Raw genomic sequence first — 16,667 nt, forward strand, 5'->3', positions numbered from 1 at the left:
GCAGATGTTTTAAGTAGCCAGCCTCCATTAAACAATTAATGGAGGCGGTTTTTATTACTTGCACGCCTTGACTAATGATTTTCTAGATTAAAAAAAATACCTTTTCGAATTTAAATTTGAATTTAAATTCTATTTTCGAAAATTAAACATAGATAAAGCATAAAATACGCATACATAGGACAAACATATATTACATTCATTCGTGTGTCGTCCTTATCATATCACTAACCAATATTAAGTTATTACATTACATGCATGTCTTCCTTATGGTACCACGAACATATATCACACTTATACAATTAATGGAGGCGGTTTTTATTACCGCTTATATACTGGCCCTAGTCCAAACAGGTTAGGCAACTTGTAATCCTGGATGCATAGCTAGATGCTCTAGTTTTTTATCTTCTTGTACTTCTCCGCCCTCACTAACTCGCTGTCCTGGTTGAAGAACGATCGCCCAACATGCATGCAGGAGTCTCTGACAAATTTACATGTGTCCGCTACTGTTTGAGTGATGTTCTTACGGTCAAAATTTTCCTTCCGCCACCGACCTTGTGATTCTTGAGCTGGCGCCAAGTGTGGCTGAATTTGCCGCACGCTCTTAGGTACTCACAAACGTAGTATCCACATAATATTGTTCCAGGAGGTTGTTTAGCGCACTGCAGATATATGATAAACAATCATTAGAACATATAGAGACCATGCATGATATAATAGCACATACGACTTTTGATATATACCGGGAAGTTGCGCCTCAATTTCAGTGTTGTGCCACTGCTTCGGACAGTCCTTGTAGAGGGGATCAATTGCGGCCTGCTTCATCTGTCTGAAATTCTCCAGCCTCCTCGGGGCCCCAAACAAAATGTCGCCGTGGTCGAGGCGGTTAGATATTTCCTCAAAAAGCTATGCATCCTTGGGCTCCCTCACAGTAGCCTACTCACCATCCCCATCGTTGCTGCCCCCATCGCCCCCACCGTCATCCTCCATCGTGATGTAATCACGATTAGCATTGTTGCTAGCAACATCATGCCTGCCGGCGTCTGCTGCTACTGATGAGGAGCGTTGCTGTTGTCCTCTGTCATGTTGTGCAGTCTCCGCCTCCATCAATGTCGATGAGTTTCCTCTGGATGCACCGGCATTCGCATCTACATCGAATTCGCCATGAAACTTCCAAACGGTGTAATCCTTGATGACACCAAACCGGACCAAGTGAGATTGCACCACATCGTCTTCCTGGACAAGCTTGTTCTAGCAGTGATTACATGGACAAATGATGCATGGCCGCTTCAGATGCAGACGATGCTTTTTCTTAGCGGCAACAAACTTTGTCACCTGAACCAGGTATGACGGATCCACCTCAACGTCTGGTACATCCATTCTTGCATGTCCATGCCCATGAACCTTGCACACATAGCAAAAAAGGCATATAAGCATAGCAGTATTAAATAAAATACAGCCAGGTAGCTCTAGATCTATTTTCTTTCTCCTCCGTGTAGATCTAGATCGAGATCTAGAGCGCCCAAATGTTGAAAAAGAGAAAAGAATAAGGATTGAAGAGTGTGTAGCAACCTCTTGTAGTGCCCTCATTCAACAAATCCAAGGACAAAACTTCTCCCCTAAGAAATACTCAATTTTTTGGGTTTTGGAGCTCAAAACCCACAAAAATAGAGGAGCCATGAGGAAGTAGGTTGGGGCGGCTGGGCGCTGCATTTATAACCCTAGGATTAACCGAGGCGGGCAAGTTAAGCACAACTGCCTCGGTTAATCATATATTAACCGAGGCAGTTGCCTTGTACCAACCACCTCCGTTAATGGATTAACTGGGCCGGCAACCTTAAGCGTCCGTCTCGGTTAATATCGATTAATCGAGGCGGTTGTTTTGGGGCGACCGCCTTGGTTAATATATTAACAGAGGCGGTTGTGTTAGTACAACCACCTCGGTTAATCGATATTAACTGAGAAGGACGCCTTATAATGCTCGCCTCTGTTAAGGCTTAACCGAGGTGGGTGCTGGGCTGGTGGCCCGGCCACCGAACAACGGAGGCGGGCAACCAGCCCGCCTGCCTTAGAGCTCCAAAGTCGAACGCCGCGTGAAAGTTTTTCTGTATTAGTGGAGTTTACTTGGCCCCATCTAATCTTATTTTTTCTTTAATTCTGTTTCTTCTATTAGGTATTTACAATACTAGAAAAAGTATTTTAGGAGATAACCCCTCTAATTACCAAAGGCGGTTACATCTAGGGACTGCCTCCATAAATGGTTAAATTGTATCTACGGAAATACCACCTCTATTAATCATTTACGGAGACATGCATCTTAAGGCGATTGCCTCTTTTAATCATCAATTTATAGAGATAGACGTCTTAGGATCCCCGCCTCTATAAATTGATTAACAGAGTTGGGCATCTTAAGTATCTCTAGATGTCCGCCTCTAAAAGTCACTATTAATAGAGGCAAGATTTCTAAGCGTCCATCTCTAATCGATTAAGAGAGACGGACATCTTAAGTGGTCTATCTGTAGAAATTGTTACATGAAAAAATAATTCATAACTTTTCCTTTCAAAGTTGAATGAAGATGAGTTTTATATTCAAATTGTAGCACTCATTGCGCTCTACAAATTTGTACTTGAGTGGTTTTTTATTTGCAACTATTTAGGGTCCCAAAATATTGTTTTAAGTTTACAAATTTTGAAATTTAAAATTTAAATTATCAACCAACCTTGGATCTTGACATGTCATGCACGAAACTAGTAGTTCTCCATACATTTTACAGATTTGTAGCTGAAAATTTGTTGACTTGAAGTTATTTATAGTCATAAATATATGTTTTAAATTGTTAGATTTTTAAAATTAAAAATTCAGAATTTTCAAAGGGACCTTGAATGCTCGCATGCTTAATAACAAAGTTGTAGCCGACCTAATCTACATGTTGGTTGTTGATAAGTTTTAATTTGAAATTGTTTTGAGTCTCAATAATTGTTTGGAGTTCACATATTTTGAGATTCGGGTTTGGCTCTGCTTCCTAACCTTTGTTGACGGTCAGCCAGGTGGAGGCCGAGGGTATCCCACACGAGAGGGGATGGGGAACAGGAGCGAAGGTAGCTAGAACAAATGCAATAAATTCAAGAGTAAATGACCATTAATTCATCCTTGATCACTGTAGTGCCCACCGGGTATTTATAGGCCACACCAAGGGCACGACAAAACTAATCCAGGACCAACCGGGGGCTCTCATATATACATGAATACAAGGGCGTCACGGACATTTTGCGCCCCATCCTCAATTACTCACAACAAGTTGTTAGGAACTCTGCCTAGGGGACCTCCTTTTTTCGTCATCTTGAGGCGGCACCGACAGGACGGCCTCCTAGGGTCCCTTTCGCCCACTGTCTTCGCAGATCACCTCGGCCCTACAAAATAGGGAGTCAAGGTGCCCCTCGTCGAGGGAGCCAGCGAGGTTGCGTGAGGCCGAAATATCGAAGGCGTCATGATGCTTGTGCTCACCGGAGCGATATATGCTGGCGCCTGAGGTCCTGGCAAGGGTCAGGCGGGGCCGTGAGGGTTCTCGTCGGCAAAGTGAAACTCCATGGTCGAAGGTCTCGCAGGGAAGAAGCGGTCAAGGGTCTTGCTATGGCCGGAGCAAAGGCGGGGTGGTGCGTCGAGGGTGTTCCCCCCAACAGATGTAGGCATCTTAGCAAGCTGACAATTAAGATGTTGCAAGTGTTTCTTAATTTTGACTATGTCCGCTGTCCTTTATTGAAAACATGTGGTGCACTGTAAGTTGTAAAAACTTCCTAGTCCAGTTTCTTCAGGAAAGAAAATAAAACTACTCATGTTTGTATGGACATCCTTGGTTATATAGTTACTAATTCCAGAAATCACTTTAGAAAACTCTGTCCTTTCCCCCAGGGCAACTCGGACAGGGATTATCACTACATCTGCCATGTACTCTGCGAACTTACCAGAAAAATGAAGACATAACTGCACCTACAAATAAGCTGGCATAATGAGTTTGCACCGATCGTTTACTAATTTGTCGAATATTATTTTTAGCATTAATTGAACTTTTCTGAATTATTTGGCTCACGATATACTTACATGTGTTGGAGATTTTTTTACCAGAAAATAAAGGTACGCAATTGGAGATATAATGTGGTTACCCCACCAAAAACTGCCTCACTAGGTGGAGAATCCACATTCTAAAAAACCACTACAACCCATTGTAAAAAGCAAATCTGTGTAAAAAAATAGTCGGTCTTGATATATCCAGCTGTATATCCAACACTTTCTGCCTATAAATTACGTACCACACACGGTTAATCAGTAGGGAACCACTCATAGCTAGGCCGCCTGTTTCCTGTCTTCCACCTCAATCCCTATCGATCATCTGTTCCTAGACTACGATCTCACTAGTTTCACCATGAAGCTTCTTCCTCTATTTTTCCTTGCAATGGTCATGCTCAGCGCTTGCACTGCGGCGCATCACAAAGCGGAATTAGTTCACCAAATGAAGGCGGGGACAGCAGAGGGGACGTCGGTCGACAATCACCATGCGATACCAAGGCCTGAGTATGATAGCTGGAGCAGCCCTGGAAACATGCCGGGAAGTGGCCATGACGTTGGGAGTGAAGAAGCTAAGCCATGAGCAGCCTTGGTTCTATACATGTCTTGTACGTAGCAAAGCTTGCATTCTAGGGTACGTATACATGCACTATATATGTATATATGCTCGTGCCATATCTCTGGACGCTGGTATCACTTCGTTTTGTGCACTTGTGCTGTTTGTGTAACCCTCACGTATGTATAGTTGTATACCAATGTTACTTCCATACTGAATAAAGAAAACAATGTTTTAGTTCGTTCCAGTGATAATTTTTGTCAGGTTCAATTGTTTGTATGCATATTGGTCATGATTCTATATATCATGTGTAGTGCTTCACTAAAAAGAGTAGACAAAACTATTCTTCAGATCTTTGAATACACACACCATACATTGCCAGAGAAGAAATGCATACGGTTTCTTGGTACATTAGATACTACTATACTAGTACACAAGCTGTCTACAAAAACGTCATATATATATTGTTACCTGATATACCTATAAAACAGAATAAAATATGCCCTCACCATGATTTGAATTGTTTACATCGACAGACACTAATGAGTTTCCTTCTTATGCTGACAAACAATAATCTCAGGTTCAATTGAAATCATCAAGTTCAATATCCTTAGATACAATCATTTGATGAATACAAAACATCAATGCTAGTTTACATTAGTTATAACGGTATTTCAGAAGTCATGGCATTTGATTTATATGTTTATTAGCAACTACGAACTCACATCACCATGATGAAATAGAAAAGCTAACGATCAATGCATGGTAGCATGCTTTTTTGATTTATGAAGAATATTCATTGCAAATAAGACTTTTGTTACTAATAAATTAAAGTGCCTAAAACAGGTGAGGAAACTTCCTTTTATAACAAGCTCGATAAACTAGATATAATTATGTGCAGATCCAGTTGCGCATAGGGCATTATATATATGTTACATTCCTAGAAGAACTTCGTATGTTTGGCTCTTGATAAAGTATGCAGCAGTGTATGCCGTTTGATGTTGGTTAAACTTGAGTACCCCTTTCTTCTTTAAGTTCTTATTTGATCCTTAGAACACTAAGAAAAGAGACGTCGCTTATAACTAGCACCATCACTCAATGTATGAAAATCACTATATATGCACAAAGTTCATGGAAAAAGCACAAACTGTAGCGAAACATAATTTTAAATGTTCAATGACAAAACCCAGACTATATGCACGAATTAACTGCAATGTAGCCGTTAGCTTTTCTAATAATCCATTCATTTAGATTAACTGCTATCTATGCAAAACATGATTATAAATGTTCTGCAAATTAGGTAAGTCTTTATTTATCCTTGTTACAATGAATATTATGGTAGGTTTCCCTAAATAATATAGAACAAGATTTGTTTTTCTTATACATCAATATATGCTTCATTGGGAACAGCCAGACATTATACACTGAACGCCTACCTATAAATTATCTCAATCAATAAATTAAAAGTTTGCAAACTGATGGCTGGGCTGCATTGACCTTAGGGAGCCAGCAAATCGCCTTTTACTAGATGGGCAGATTAACCTAGACTATTTGGTGTGCTATTATTATGTAAGGTTTTTGGACCCATAGCTCTATTTTTAGCAGCTAAAATTAGAGCTATGTGATCCTAAGAGGCTCTCAGCATTTGTTTGTATAGAATGTGGGAACTATGACCTGACTAAGCATTGCTATTGCTAATCTAAATTAATTGATTCATGTACATCATCATTACTGACTGAATCGAATACATAGCATATTACATTGATCCTTTTATGTACAGAGATACAATCACAAAATTTCTCTTTAATATAATTTTTTGAAAAAAAAAACAAAAGATACAGTTTTTTCAGTGACGACTCCTTCCATCTATGGCACTAGAAGATAATGACCCAACCGTGTAGTAGCTAGTAACATAGATTCAGAAATTAGTTTCCTTCATACAGGATACTTCGCTTAATTGTTTACATGTTCAAACTCAAATGTTAATTAATTGACCACTAGTAGTATATATATAAGCCTACCTTTGGGAAAATTTGACATAAAGTTTCTCGAATACTTATAAGCCAATATGTGTAGCTTAGTGAAATGCTACTGCTAATAATGGGTTTAGTGGGCCTAACCAATATTTGCACTTTTACCTGTATATATGTTAGATCGATTGAGCTTGACATTTGTAGTGGCCATTTTTTATGGTCGGGTTAAAGTTTTGGCAGCGTTACTCCCACCAGTAGATAAAATATCAAGTCACTGCCATGGAAAGCAACAACCACTATCTTAGTGGGAAATACTATTGGTAGTGATATGATTTCTGCCTAATTTATGATTTCCTTGACATCGATTGGCAGCGCGGTAAGCACATCTTTACCAAAAAAAAGGTATTAGGGCCTATTTTATGTTAATGGCCACAGTAAAAGATAGATTCTAGCTTAGCGTTTGGGTGTCATTTTGCACCGAGGGATTGTACTGGTCCCAAGTCCCAATTGCAAAACAAAGGATAGATTATTACTATCTGTATGACGGTTTCCTTTATACAACGTTACCTTTGATCTCACTATATAAAGCATGCCAGACCAAACCATAGGACTCGAGAAACAGTAGAAGATCTTCTAGGTTTGGTCTGTCAGCGCAACTCTTCCAGGTTTGATTTTCGTACTTACTGTTAATTGTTGCTTACAATCATATGCAGTAGATCTATGAAAATCAGGATTATGATGAGTTTATTTATGGATACTATTTTTGTCCTATATAAGAATTGTCATCATGAAAGAGGAAATGAAAGCCAGGACCATGTTCGCAGCTATCATTCTTGTATTTGCCGTGGTCAGTCATGGTCTGATGAATCCTGCCATGGGGATGCTCGAGAACAAGGGTGCCGCTGCCGGCGGAGAGACCATGTCCGCGAAGCCCACCCTTGGTGCCGGTGGTGGAACCACCGTGGACAACCACCATGCCATCCCGCGAGATCAGTACAGCAGTCATGGAGGAGACGACGGAGGCAGCGGTGGTGATACAAACAACTAGCTGCGCGCGCAGTTCATGTTCGTTCTCTCTGTGCCAGTTTCTACATATGCTTGTGGCAAAGCTGTTTGTGTGGGAGCTGAAGGATATATATAATTTTGCCAAAGCGCTACTCTTCGCGGTATATCATGTATTAATGTATGTATTTCTGCAAAACCCTAGTCCTGTACAACGACAAAATATATTCTGCTGGCTAAGGATGTTAATGCACTTATTCATCAGGAGGTATATGTACAATATTAATATGTTTGTGTAATAATATCAGAAGATATATGTTTTAACATACTACTCTGATGTCAGTGATGTTCACAAAAAGGAAATAACATATGTCGAATCGAAGCCCTCAAATTCCTGGTTTGTATCTGATTTATACCGCCCAAGTGCAAGATAATATAGATATGTCCATAGAAAAGGAAATTTTCAACGAGACGACGGTTGAAAGGAAAACAAGGTGTTGGAGGTGGATAAATCAGCATTATATATTATTTAAGTAGGGACCATGCATTCAGAAAACAGTAGAGATAATAAAAGTAGAATGTCAAACATCACATTTTTTCTTTTTTAGAAAATAAAAAAATTCCGGCCTCTGCGACAAGACATATTTTTCTAGAAAAGCAAACATTGCAAATATACTCCCTTTGGCTTTAAATACAAGCACTTCTAAGAACTTTAGGACAATTTAAGCAGCAAGGGCGGGGTAGCACCCTCATTAAACAGCTTGGGCACCACTAAATTAAGTTATGCAAAATGGTTCTCATTTTCTCCCCTCTTTATATATCTGACGCTGGTAGTAGGCACAAATGGGTCTTTTAAGGCGTCCAACTTCGAAATGGCTATTATTTTAAGAGACATACGCCGACCCGATTCTGCTAATCAATTTATTTCCGACGTGTAACGTCCCATGTCAAAAAAATATGCTTATATAGCCTAGCTCTACACATGAAATGGGTCTGCATACGCGTAGCACCTCTCTTACACTTCTGTTGTTACTTCATAGAAATAAAGGGTTAACTCAGAGGTGCTAGGTTTTGATTGACCAGGATTATGAGCTAGCCCTTACCCTCCTAAACTTTCAAGATGCTACTAAACTCACTACCAACAACTCATGTGCCACATTGGTCACATAGGCTAACTTCACAACTACTAAGGCCACTAATGGGCTAAGATGTTACATTCACCCTCCCAGCAGATGTCCAGAACCACCCCTTGCATTGGTACACCCTTCCACGGGCATATGCAGCAAGGGCTGATGCTCTGAATACCATCTATAACACACCACATCCAAAAACGGCTTATATGGCCTAGCTCCGCACACAGAATGGGCTTGCATAAGCATAGCACATCTCTTATATTTTTGTCCTCGATTCTGGTAAAAGGGTTAATCCCGAGGTGCTAGGCTTGGAATGACGAGAACTATAAGCTGGCCCTCACCCTCCAAAAATTCCAAGGTGGTGCCAAATCCATCAACTCATGTGACACATGGGCCAATATCACAACTACTACACGTTAGTACAGAAAAGTTTTTTAGAGGAGGTTAAAATCAGTTTTCAAAGGCGGTTTCAAAACCGCATCTAAAAATCGATTTTCAGAGGCCTCTTAAGACAACCGCAACTATGGCATAAGTCAACCGTTTCTAAAAATAATTTCCAAATTTTTAAAAATCATTTAAAAGCCATAAAAATAAAAAAAATAGTATAGCTAGAGGTCTAGAGGACCAACCAGCCAGTTCCAGAATTTAATTTTTGCTATATTTTGATATATAGCAATAGCTAGGATTTAAACTCGTAACCTCTTTGCTCCGCGCACTTTGTCCCGTGACGCTACACCACATAGTCATTTGTGACTAGTTCCACGATGCTATCTATCTATACTAATATGCATGAATCTTATAATTAATATTTTAACTTCTAAACAGTTTTAAATGAGAGAACTTTTAACTACAAAGTTTTAGATCTCATCGAGCACTATAACTTTCAAATAGGACATTCTCTATCTAGGGTCATTTGAAAAAAATAAAAAATTTGAAATTCAAAATCTAAGGTTTAATTTATATATTTGAAACCCTAAATGATCTCAAACAAAATTTTATCAACAACTGTGACACCCTAAAATTTGCTTCTTTTTGAAATAGAGATGAAAAGATTTAATTTTGTATTTATGTGCTCATGAAATATAGGAAAAAGAATATTTTTTGTTATATTAAAATTCATCATAAGGAGTAGCAATATGGTTGTGCATACATGCCGACGCATTTGGTTTATTGCTTGAGTGGTTTGATTCAAAATTCAAAATGGTTTGAATTGCTTTTGGAAATAAATTAAAAATGGCTTTGAAGTAAAAGAAAAGAAAGCAAAAGAGAATTGGAAAATAAAAGAGTTTAAAAGGGTTGTAAAATTTATTTTTGGAAGCCTACCAAAACTGTTCATTTTTATTTGAATTGAAAAGTATATTTGAAACTATATTTGAATTTGCATTTGGTTCATAATTGAATTTGTCTTTGAAAAAAAAATAGAAAAGGAAAAAAGAAAAAAAAACTTTCCCTCTTCTCTCCCTCACTCTCTCGGCCCACTACCGCAAGCCGCGGCCTAGCGCGCTCACGCCCCACCTCTCTCACCGCCGACCCAGCCGAAGCCGAGGCCTGCTCCTCCCCGTCCCTCTCTCCTTTCCCGCTGGCCCGCTCATCCTCCCTTTCCTTTGTGCCGGCCCAGCAACCAAGCCGCGCTGACACGCCCCGCCTCCTCCTTCGCTTGGCTTGCTGACAGCCCTGCCCCACTTGTCGGTCGTCTCCTTCCTCTCGTCCGCGTCGAACTCCATCGCCGGGACAAAGTCCGCATTCACCCCGCCTCGCCCGTTGCCGTGCCTCCCAAGTCTCCCCAGCCATAAATATAGAGCCCGCATCACGCTGCCTCCATCCCGAGCTTCAGAGCAAGCTCCTATCTCGCCGCGCCGTCGCAGAACCCTAGCACAGCCGCCCACCGTCGCCCCGCCAAGCACCACGTCGCCTCTGTCCGCTCCACGCCTCGGTCAACTGCCTAATCGAGTTTGGCATCTTCCTCTCTTTCTCCCCGTGCTTCTGGTTTGCTTTCCCGTGGCCTCTAGGGTTGTTTCTGTGTTGCTCCGGCGAAGTGCTCGCCACCAGCAATGGTGTCCCGCCGCGCTAGTTTACTCGTTCCGACCGGCCCTTCTCTCTCCCTCCCCGATCTTCGTCTTGACTATTTCCTTTAGATCCAACGATCGAGATCGGCAAATACTGGTTCGGCTGGCTTATTTGCTAAAGGGACCCTCAGTTTTTGAATAATCGAACCCGCCGTCCTTGCAATTTTGTTAAAGAGCCCCTGTCTTTCTTCAAAATAGTATCCGCAGTCCTTGGTCGGTTTAAAATCAGATTTTATTTATTTTTAAGATTCAAAAATCAAGTTTTGTCTATTTACAAAATTGCCACTACCTTTGGTAGGCCATATCTTCTACGTTTTAGCTCTGATTTGACCTATTCATGTTGCGTTAGATTCATAATTGCATAATCTACATGTTTATTTTACTGTTAAATATAATGTCAACTTTTGAAATTCGACATTAGATTTAATATATTATTTTATTAAAGGAAATCTTGGTTAATTCATAAATTCTTTGTTATAGTTTCGATTAGAGTGCTTTTCACGTCTGTGTGTTTGTAGTAATGTGTAGAACATTTTTAAAACCTTTTCACTTGATGTTTCATATGTTTGGTGTACTATTCTAATTTAGTTCTATTGTTTTCTTCGTGTATGATTGCATGGATGCTTGTGTGGTGCTTTATTATCATGTCTAGTAAGTGAGCTATACGTAGTGAATCAAGAAGCAGATCTTTGAAGGCTTGGACTAGAAGAAGATCAAAGTTTAAGGCAAGTATAGCATGGGATCGTCCTTGTTGTCCTATTCCCCTTAATATCAATTTAATCATATGCATGTGTCTACCTTGGCCACCATAGCAAAAATTCCCTAGCTATTTGATATCTTGGATTCCTTGTCACCTATCGGTTATTGCATTGGGTAGTATGTTGCTAGTGCTCAACTGAAGCCATGATCTTGTAACTTGACTAATGATATATGCAATAAACACTAAAAGATGCTTTTTAGCAACATGGAACAAGGGGGCTAGAGCATTGGGCTGTTTTTATGGTGCTCTAGATTCCTCTCCCTAAGGACTTATCTATAAGTGATCATCCTAGACTTACAATAAAACTGTGAGGGCTACATGGCTCTGGCTTTAGCTCAGTATGAGGACCTTTTCTAACTTGTTAGAGGTTACCTTTATTGCCATAAGAATGACTCGATGAATTGGGTATATTGCGCCCTCTATCCCCTTGAGTATAGGCTACGCGTCAATATGCCATCGGGAAGGGGGGCTCTATATCTGTTTGCCGAGTCAATCTAATGCCCCTAACTTGTTAGACGAACCTTTGAAAGACTTCATAGTGAACCCTGCCTGCTCACCTTAGAAATGTTTTGGGAATAATTAATTAGGGCATATGTGTATCACGACTCATAGTGAAAGTGTATAACCTCTGTAGAGTGTAAAACTAGTATATCAGTCATGCTCACGGTCACGAGCAGCCTTGGAACCCTTACAGAATAGATGATGAACACTGATAATATGGATGAAAAAGCTGCTCACTATGATTACTATTTATGCTATTCATTATTGATGTTTACCAGATCATGTGTTTATATGGGCTTATGATAAACTTGTTGCTACTCCTATGCTAAAATTGTGACAATTAAAAGCTAATCGTAGTTAAACTAGTGTCAGCCTTTTTGAGCCTCATGAACCCCATGTTATGTTTGTTGAGTATGACATGTACTTACACTTGCTTTATTTTTTAATTATTTGGATAAAAATCCTGGATGGGTACCAGATTGCTAGAGTTTGGAGGAATTAGGCTTGTGATCAACCAGTCAGTTATCCCTGTGGAATTGGAGTCTTCACCTGAAGATCGGAGTTGTCTTTCCACTGTTTGCTGTCTAAGGTTATATCCTTTATACTAAGTACGTTATATATATTGAGCATTGTCTTTCGATATTACCCTTATTTGTAGCTATATGTGAGATTTGACTTGCTAGGCTCACATATGGTGTGTATCTAGTTTTGTTCTTAAAACCGAGTACTACAAAGTGGTATCAGAGCAATGCTGACTATAGCACACAAGCCTAGTTAGAACTGGATGTTCTAGTATGCTTTCATCTATGCTTACTTCTTGTTTTCCCCCTAGCCTTGTTATTTGCTAGAAGTTATGCTCACTTCGGCCTCTGTTTTGTTATGAAAACCTTATCTCTATTCTCAATCCTCTCTCTTTGTCTAAATAGATGGGTTGTAATGAGGAGACCACCGGCATCAAAGGTCAGAAGGACTAGGCTACGTTGTCCTTGACTGCATTCGATAAGGAGAAGCTTGTAACTATGCAACAACAAGTACTAGAAGAAATGACTCAGCATGGGAGTTCTCAGCAGTGCTTGCCACAAGGTCAAACCAACATACCAAAGGGACCAATTAAGAGACAAGTGGTAGAAGCTTGGAAGAAAATGAAGTCCAATGAAGATGTTGGTAGTAAGATGCTTGGTAGATAGGACCAATGTCAATGCTGCAAGCATTATGGTTTTCCCTATCTTAAAAACAAGTCTAATAAGAGTGAAGTCAAGGTGAAACCGAGTTGTGAAGCTAATGTGAATAAGAAGAGGAAGGCGGTCTCACCAGAGCTAGAATTGGGAAGCAATCAACATTCGAGTTCTACTACATTGTCACATCCAGCTCCAATCCCTGGTCAGATAAACTCAGACTCTAAAGAGTTAGAAGTTTCTCAAGCTAAGATTACTCCACTCTTTCCACATGAGGTATGCATAGATGGGTGGACGATCACCTATAAGGAGTTTCAACCCCGAAGGATCAAGCAAGCTAAAAAGCGGTCCAGTCTAACAAAGATGAACCTTCAGAGTCAATAAGCCGACAACACACCAAGCAACAATTCGGCGAAGTATGACATCACCAAACATCTAGCTAAGAGAAAGTGTTATCATTGCCAACAGGAAGGATACTATGTTAAATTTTGCCCATAGAAGAATCAACATTTATACCATGGAAGTGGCCAGAGTCAGGTCACTACAGGGTTGCCACCAGTAAGTGTCAGTGATACACAACCCGAAAGAAGCATTTGATGAGAATGACGAATGAAGGAGTCATGCCGGACTACCCAAGATCAACAAAGTGGAGGATGTGTCGCCCTCACTATCATGCAAGGGACGCTACCCTAGATGTCCTCGTAGCCACACCTCGGTTAAGGAATAGGAGTTTGTGCCTCTTATGTAATAAAAACGATACGCAAGTTGAGTCAATGATTGAGTTGTGCACCTTTTTTGCTTTGTTGAATTGTCATTATGTTTATGCTTGTTTTGGATCTTTGTAATGATTGCAATGATCTTGTTGGGTATTCCCACAATTTCATTTAACTTGTAGGCCTAAGGTATAAGGATTAATGAAATAAATAATTGGGTTATGGTTTTCTTCTGTTTTCCCTATCCTGCCTTTTGGAGCAACCTGTCCTCTTCGGCTTATATCTCTGATTTTGGATAATAAAAAATCATAACAAAATTCTGGAAAATAGTAGACTTCGATATCTTTCTATGACCACAAGAATCACCTTGATAGCTATTTTGGTTATGGAGTTATGAAAATCACGAGACCATGCAACCGCGCTGTCTAAAATCTGGAATAGATTCTCTTGTGCACTGTTTTTTACTACATAAACTATAGAATTTGGAAAAGTGTTCTATAAGGAAGTTGTGGATAATTTTATAAGATTTCCAACGGTATAAGCTACAACTTCATTGGATTAACAAAATGAGAGTTACAACTATTTTACTGCACTGCTGTTTTTTCTGCTCGCGAGGAATTTCAGATTTCTTGTTCTTGCCCCTACACAAGAGTATCATTGGGATGTCAGAACATCTTGATACTAGTTAGCTCATCAGGAAGAAGGTGCAAGCTACCCTTTTTGTGTCCCCTAGTTGATCTTTTCTTAAGGGGGTAGCCAAAGTGAAGGTGGTTTTGTAGATTCTAGCTCTCATTGAGAAGGGAATCCTGCCAATTCTAATCCACCGCCATACAATTCCCCATCTATAGACCAAGCTTTGATGACGCAGACTCAGTTATTGCAAACTATTGCTCCAAGTGTGTTGAACCACCCACATCAAGCACCACCTATTGATAAGAATGGTGAATTTATGAAGGGATACCCACCGACATTCTCTCATACAAGTGAACCACTAGAAGTTGATGAGTGGCTTAGAGCTATGGAGCGACAATTGGACATAGCTTAGTGTGATGACCATGGTGTATGCCAACTATCAAATATTGGTGGACAGAGTAATTATAATTGAGAACAAGCGTCTTGAGATGGAATAGAAGAAGAGAAAGCGTGACCTTCAGCGCCAGTTAAGAAACACTCATCTCTGTTTTGCTACACAACCGGAATATCAGTCACGCCCTATGAATCTGCTTGGGAGTATAGATTAGGATCAGCAACCCAATGATGAAGTGCAACATTTTAGTTCTCAAGAGCCATGTCTATCACCTCCTAGTATCACCTTGACGAAGACAAATACTTGTACTAGTGAGGAAGAGTATGATTGTGGTGGGATTGAACATTATGAGAACGACTGTCTTGTGAAGCTTGCTGAGAGTAATCAAAGCTAGAGTCAACAACAGTAGGAGCCAGAACAGAATGTCCATAAGGAGCAGGTGCAAGGCAATAAGTTAAAGCAAAACCACATTCAAGGTAGGTTGAGCAATGTGGATCTGATTACCACTCATGGAGCTAAGGAGGTCATTTATGGTTTGATTCTAGTAAACTCAGCCCTGCCATGGTTTTGTCTGACCCCAGTGCGTCACATTCGTTCATATCTAGGGAATGTGTAGAAAATCATAAGATAACTATGCTACCGATGAGGAAGCCAGTGATAGTTAAGTCTCCAGGAAGAGAAATGAAGGCAGACCGCATATGCCCAAATGTTAGTCTTTACATAATGAGGGTAAACTTTGAGGCAAACCTTATTGTTTTGTAGTTAATGGACATTGATGTTATCCTTGGAAAGGGATAGTTGTCTGCATGCAAAGGAGTGAGTATGCTCAACGTTCGGTGCTTCGAACAACATTGTTGGGAGAACAAATTGAGTATGGGGGTATTCAACCTGCACCTGAGGAATATTAGAAGGTGTATACTCAGAGGATGTATACCGCTTAAGGGCTTCATCATCCAGAGTAAGTATCATTTGTTCAGTTGATAAGCTATGGGATCATCTACGAGGAATGGATGCATTCATCAATATGGCTCTACAATTCTAGCTATCCTCAGTTGGGAGTCCAATCTTCAACATACCCAAGACAAGTAGGCATTGGTGATATAGGAATGAGATATCTAATAACTATAGATGGTTTTATGGAGTCTCAGTAAATCCCAATGATATACTAAGCATGACAAGAAGGTTTGGGTTGAAGAAAGTTAATGATGTGATAGGAACCCACTCAAAGATGTGAGAGAAACCTAGAGTTTTAATAATGAGGTTTGGTTAGCGGTTCAAGGGAGGTTTATCCGAGATCATCAAGATATTGGTAGAGCTACTCGAGAAGGTTTTAAGTTTGCTTAGATCAAAAGACCTCAGCTAAGTATTTGAAGGAGTGAAAAAGGGGTTGAAGTAAAACCTATGTATTAGCTTTGCCAGCTTAGGACAAGAGTTTTTCTATCTACAATGATGCACCTTGTCAAGGTGTGGGATGTGTCCTTATGCAAGAAGAAAAGTAGAGGTTTCTGCAAGAAAGCATGAGATGGAACATCTGAGGTATGATATGTAGTCATCCATTGTGGAGAATGGAGGTACTATCTACTTGGACATGATAAGTGACATCTAAGAGGATCACAAGAATCTACAGGACATCTTCACTAAGTTGGTCTTGAGCTTGTGTCATCCTCGTTGGAATGAAATTGATTATGACTTGGAAAAGTG

General features: G+C 40.1%; 1 pseudogene; it reads left to right on the forward strand.

Annotated features, from left to right (window-relative positions):
- The first annotated feature begins 1,161 nt into the window (after positions 1-1,161).
- On the forward strand, positions 1,162-7,915 carry LOC136495575 (uncharacterized; annotated as a pseudogene).
- The last annotated feature ends 8,752 nt before the right edge of the window (positions 7,916-16,667 follow it).

The sequence above is a fragment of the Miscanthus floridulus genome, chromosome 12 (genome assembly GCF_019320115.1).
Source record: "Miscanthus floridulus cultivar M001 chromosome 12, ASM1932011v1, whole genome shotgun sequence".
NCBI classification, from domain to species: domain Eukaryota; kingdom Viridiplantae; phylum Streptophyta; class Magnoliopsida; order Poales; family Poaceae; genus Miscanthus; species Miscanthus floridulus.